The sequence below is a fragment of the Conger conger genome, chromosome 12 (assembly GCF_963514075.1).
Source record: "Conger conger chromosome 12, fConCon1.1, whole genome shotgun sequence".
Classification (NCBI taxonomy): Eukaryota; Metazoa; Chordata; class Actinopteri; order Anguilliformes; family Congridae; genus Conger; species Conger conger.
In genome coordinates this window covers 39,140,416-39,146,615 of record NC_083771.1, presented here as the reverse complement: position 1 = coordinate 39,146,615, position 6,200 = coordinate 39,140,416, and positions in this window count along the sequence as shown.

Genomic DNA, 6,200 nt, shown 5'->3' with positions numbered 1-6,200 from the left:
GCCTCTCTGTGCGGAGTTTGCATGTTCTCCCTGTGTCTGCGTGGGTTTCCTCCGGGTACTCCGGTTTCCTCCCACAGTCCAAAGACATGCAGGTTAGGCCGATTGGAGAGTCTAAATTGCCCGTAGGCATGAGTGTGTGAGTGAATGGTGCGTGTGCCCTGCGATGGACTGGCGACCTGTCCAGGGTGTATTCCTGCCTTTCGCCCAATGTATGCTGGGATAGGCTCCAGCCCCCCTGCGACCCTGATCAGGATAAGCGGGTTCAGATAATGGATGGATGGATGGATGTATGGACTCATACAACTAGCAACTTCAAAATTCATATCTTGTATCATGTAACATTACTTAATGGGTTCCTACAGAGATTTCAGTGCCATATTTTCATCAGTAGTGCCGTATTAAATGTATTATTGTAGACACTGAGCTTGATTCTAAGGGAAATAAAATGACCTACCATTATACCCAGGGGCCCAGTTGTTTCTTTCCACTTCTGTCCATTGTTTATCTCTGACTTGGCACTTGTGCATTTTTCCATTGGTTCATCGTCAATGGTCGTTTTGCTGTTATTCTACAGGAAGGAACTGCTTAAATTAAATAATGTACTGCTTCTTGGCACAGTACATGATTTAATTATATATTTCCATTTTTTCCAAGTTCCTCTCCCCTTATTAAAGTGGACAAAAGAAATGATAGAAGCACTATTTCTGCGAATGATTTTTCCTACCATAGAGGCAAGAGTCCTTCTGTTCTTCATCCAAAGGGCATTGATGTGCCATTGACTGCAGCAGTACTGTACAGCAGTTATGGAAGAATGTCTGTGTGTTTTTCATATCTGTTGCTGTGGTTCAATTATGGCTTTATCGCATGACATTTGTTACATAGTCCTCCTGTGGTATTTGCATTCTTAGCCCCCTGAAATAGAAAAAGATTGCTTGCTATGACTAGCTAGTCGATTGCTAGCCGGCAGCGGCCTAACATGAATGCGCAGCCACTCATAATATTTATTTCCATTGTCCAACCACAAAGCACGTGAAAGTGAATGAGTCAGGTGGCCAAGTCGTGATGCAGGCTATTCCTGACTCCCCAACTACCCAACAACACTTGAAAGTAGTGCAGATAATGCAATGATTCACCCAAGTAGGAAATGTTGTTCATGGAACAACATTCCTATTAACCAATCATCGCCCTCTGATGTCATCCGTGCTGGGCCGAACAACCGGCCACTCCTGAGCCATTTGAATAATATTTGTAAATGCGGTGCAGTGCCTAACTGAACAAATATAGCAGCCGTAGCTACTACTTAAACAGCACTGGTCACACCTTACGGGTCAGAAATGGATGCTTAACTAGTAATTAAGTAATCCAGTGTATTAGTTTCTTCAAGTACTATGCCTCAGTTTTAAACCTAATATACTGATGAATTTGAACACTTATTTATTACTGTATAAATATTTTATTTACTTAATACATTATTTTTTAATTACAGTAATAAATAATGTTCAAAGTCATTATTTGCAAATATTGCAAGCTACTAGAGGATATTCGACCAATTGAGGCTACAGGATCATCAGAGTGTTGATTCCTGGTATATATACTAGATTGTGTCACTGCATAAGCTTGTGTGTTCACAGAGCTGTGTGCGCTGGCAAAGCACACCTATTCCTGTTTTTGTTCCTCACAGCAGTAGGTGAGGACAATTTCTTCTTCTCTCTAGCCCACATGACAGGCCTGTAATTACAGGGGAATCGGCCTGGACTGAATACACATATAATAAACAATAAAGAAGTCTATGGTGTACATTATCTTGTTTATCTAAAGACCTTCAGTTTCAATGTGGTGGACTTTTGAGGTCAAGTAAATTCTGAACTCAAAGGCCTGGGTTGAATAAACATTTTTCCTTAACAGGGAAATGGAATTTAAGTATTCATTTTTTTCATGAATGCTGGCAAGTTCACCAATGAACCGTGACACTTTATAAATGCCTGTAATGTGTCAGTGCTAAAGTCAATATATAATAAGGGGAAATTTGATCATTTCAAATAAGTGTTGTAAGAGGATGATTACTTCAGCCGTTAAGAAATTTTAGAACATTCTCAGGTCACAGTGGCCAATATTAGCGTGCACTAATTTTAAATTGAGTCTATGAACTTAAAACCATGTTTGCACACTGGGGTCTGAAAACTCATATTGCAAGCCATGGACACTTTTTAGTCTTTTTTCTAAATAAGACGTTGGACATGCATACAACTTAAGAAACATAAAGCTCAATTCTAAGGATCCTTTTATGTTTTTTGTTTTTTTTGTGCAAATAAATCAAACCATAGGGGCACCCTAGCAGCACATGAAACCATAAAGATTTTTAATCTGAAGGGGAATCGAAATGGGAGTTTGTTCAATGGGACCCAGAAGGCACTGCCACCTGGTAACATTCCTCATTCCATTGTAACTTCATATTAAACAGCAATGTGTGTTAGCGATAGCAATAGATAGATAGATTTTCATGCGACCCTCATTCATAATCACATATTTCATTTGGCTAGAAGAGAATACTGCATTTTAATTTATCTGCAAGCGGGTACTGTAATGCCCTTTTTTCTCAATGGGATTTCATCAGGGCAAACCTTAAAGGATATCAGACAATATCAGATGATAGCAGGTGATCAGAATAGCCACTATGCATGTGCATCACTTCAGTTAAGGAAAGGCATGAGAAGAGTAGAGCTGGAAACCACGTGCAAGCTCAGCTGAAATCTCACTGTCATACTGTAGTACAATGTGTAAATCATGTACTTTGACCATTTATCCCAGCACTATAGGAAATATGGAAAAAGCTGAGAATAACCTAAAATGTATGCCTTTTAACTATGGTGAAGCCAAAGACACATTTCCAGAAATGGATAATAAAGTTTCTAATTCAATCTAACCTAATCTAACCTAACCTAATGCAGGTAATTCTGACATATGGACATCACTTGCCCATCCAGTTTGACAGTGTCATCACATGGAAAAATTGAAAGTTTTGACATGCAGGGTAACAACTCAGGGTAAGAGATATTTAATAGTGATTTTTATTGTTAGTTGTTATAGCTGACATTCTGGCTCAAAAGCTTTAACAGAAGCACATCTCTTTGTAGTTAGCCCCATCAGTTTAATTACCTGTAATTATTTGCTTTTAACACAAGAATTATCCTCAAATAAACTTTGAAGACATCTGGTTGAAAACCTTTTTGTCCAAGCCAGCTCAAACGCAACATGCTTAATGCACAAACACTGTAAAAGAGTAGATCCTATATATGTATAAGATATGCTTTCATTATTATTTGAATATCTTGACAAGGTCATCATCATTGAAGAGAATATATTCTCAATCATTATAAAGGGATACAATAAATAGGTAAAATAAAGGAATACATAGAAAATATTAAATACATTTTAAAAATACAATCTCCTGAATAAAAGAGTGTACTTGTATGTCCCTCTATGGAAAGAGAGCATATCCCTTATTCACAGTCTGCTCAGCACTGCCCGGTAAGACTCTTTATTGAGGTATAGCTCTGGTGCTTGTTGCCATGACAACATTGCATGAATAGAAAATTTTGCCAAGGGTATGAAGAGTTCAGTACTTTCTTTACTGGCAGTGTTCCAAGGACTGTACTACTTTAAAGCCATGGATTATCGTCTGCTGAGTGCATTTACCTGGTAGACCTTTCCATTAATGAGCAGGACAGACTGTTTATACCCTGTGTCAGCATGAAAAACCCCATCCTACAACTGTGATCTCTCTCTCACTCTCTCTCTCTCTCTCTCTCTCTCTCTCTCACAGCTCCCCCTTTCACTCCATTTGTGTGGTAATGTAATTTACTATTGTAACAGAAAAGACTCACGGCTGGAAACTTGTGCCAGAAGCGGTTGCACAAAGTATTAAACAAGGGGTGTCGATAATTGTTGCACCTGTTTTTTGGGGAAAATTTTTTTTTTTTATTGGAAAAAAGACTTTGGTTGACTCCATTAAAAACTAATATTAGAAAGTAATATTTGTGTGCCAAATAAGGGAGAGAGGAACAGATAAATATTTAACTAATCATAAAGGTCCAAATAACTGAACATACATCTCTTTGGGTGAATGGAACATATGACAAACTGTATATGCTCATACGTAGGAAAAACAACATGAGCAATTCTAAATACAGCCACATGAGGGCAGCCATGTCTCTTAAGACAAGATCATTTCTATGGAATTTTTTTATTTTACAGTGCATATTTCAGTCTTTGTATTCACTGCCGTTTACACAGGGATGTTCAAAAACTCATCACAAGAGTCCCTTAAGAAGTAAGCATGGACAGTTTGCCTGGAATCAAAATGCAGTTAGTGCACTATATCTGAGCATAGACTTCCTTGGACACATTAAGAGGCTTAGGTACAAATGAATATGACTGTCCTCTTTGATCAGAAGGGATTGTACATTGCAGCTTTCAAGGCACAGCAGGCTCTCATATTTCTTAATTCTGTACCTTCAAGCCCATTATCTTACCCAGCGCTAATAGGCGCTTGGTAGGATTTATAGGCATAATTTGCTTGCAATGGTCTGGTAATCATTTTCTGTGCTCACTTGGAAAGTGGTGCTGTAAGCACTTGCTGTGAGTGATTGGAGGGCCAAGCTCCCACAGAATAAGAATTCAGAGTGTGCTTTGTTCGTTAGTCTAAAGTGATTGGGAGTGAAGGATCCAATAAAGATCGTGGAAGAAACTAAAAAAATATGAGTCATGGTCTTACCCTCACAAATTACCACAATGCCCAATATTTCAACCTTTGCAACAAGCCTTTTTAAGGCTAGGTTTCTTCATTGTTGAGCCCAGCTTGTTAATCCACACCAAAGGAGGCAGTGATACCCTACAAAGGCAATTAAGGGTTTTATTAGCAAAGGAAAAGAAAACTGGGCTGAAAGACCAAAAATAACTGGAAAAGGTGGGAACTGACCTCACCCCCCAGCATGGAACAGGGTTGCTGCGTGTTCAGCTCCCATAACCTTTACCACATCCAGAGTGAGTACTGCCAGCTAGTACACAAAAGGGGAAAAAGAGCTATGAATTTAAATAATACCCATGTTCCAGCCAAGAGACTACCAGGTCTAAAAGCTGGCTATAGAATGAACGAGGGATCAATAGAGCAAGACAGATAGCAAAGAAGAGCCAACATTAAGCGTCCCTATCAGATACTGAAAACTCCCTCTAAGCCAGTAGAACTGCAGTGGTTTACACTTTGTCCCACTAATCAGGACTGTTTAAATCTGCGACATCAGGCAACAGGTTTTTTATTTTAGCTCAGCCCTACAACACCTGATTCAACTAATGAACTAACCATGGTCTTCAATCAAGATCTTGATAGTACAATCAGCCAGGAGGGGGCGCCAGAGAAACATATCATGCATATAAGTCGTCACTCAAATAAAGTGTAGTGTGGAGCCACATAAAATGGAAATGTCGATTGTTGTGAGGAGCTCAATAAAACAGCTGCACCTGATACATTAAATGACTTATAATAAGCATGTTTTAAGACACTTGCTTTAGCTTACTGCATTTGGTCCATATTCACGTTAGTACTTTTTAAATAGCTACATATTAGCCAATGCTTGACCAGGCCTTGTGGTCAGCAAGCAACACAGGACATGATGCTGACCGTAGCACAGTTCTGATCAGGGCCGCTAACATGAGGGAAATAAAACTGCAGATTTGCATTTGAAATTGTAGCTCATTGGGGATCAGAAATATTTAGATCTCACTCAGAACCATTTCCCTCCACAGTGAATGTTGACAGTGTGAGCATCGCTGGCCACATGATGCAGCTAAACCAATTTCACTGTAATGCTACAGTAGCCACATTAAGAATGAACAAAACAAAGCAACTTGCCGTTTTCCTTGAAACAAACTGCAGCCCTATAGTCAGTGCTTAATTGCTGACATAGCATTAATTATAGAGTTACAGATGCTTTTACGCTAACCTGCACTGTGCTTTACACAACAGGTTAGGCAGTTGCATTCAGCTGCATGCTATTCCTCACTCTCTCACTCGATGTGCATATCCTCCAGAACTGAAGACACTTCACCACTGGAGGGCAGCTCCTGTCCAGTTCTTGCTTTGATTCTTTTACAAGGTTAACAAGGTTAAATTATGGAAACACATTTAATGCAACTACAATAGA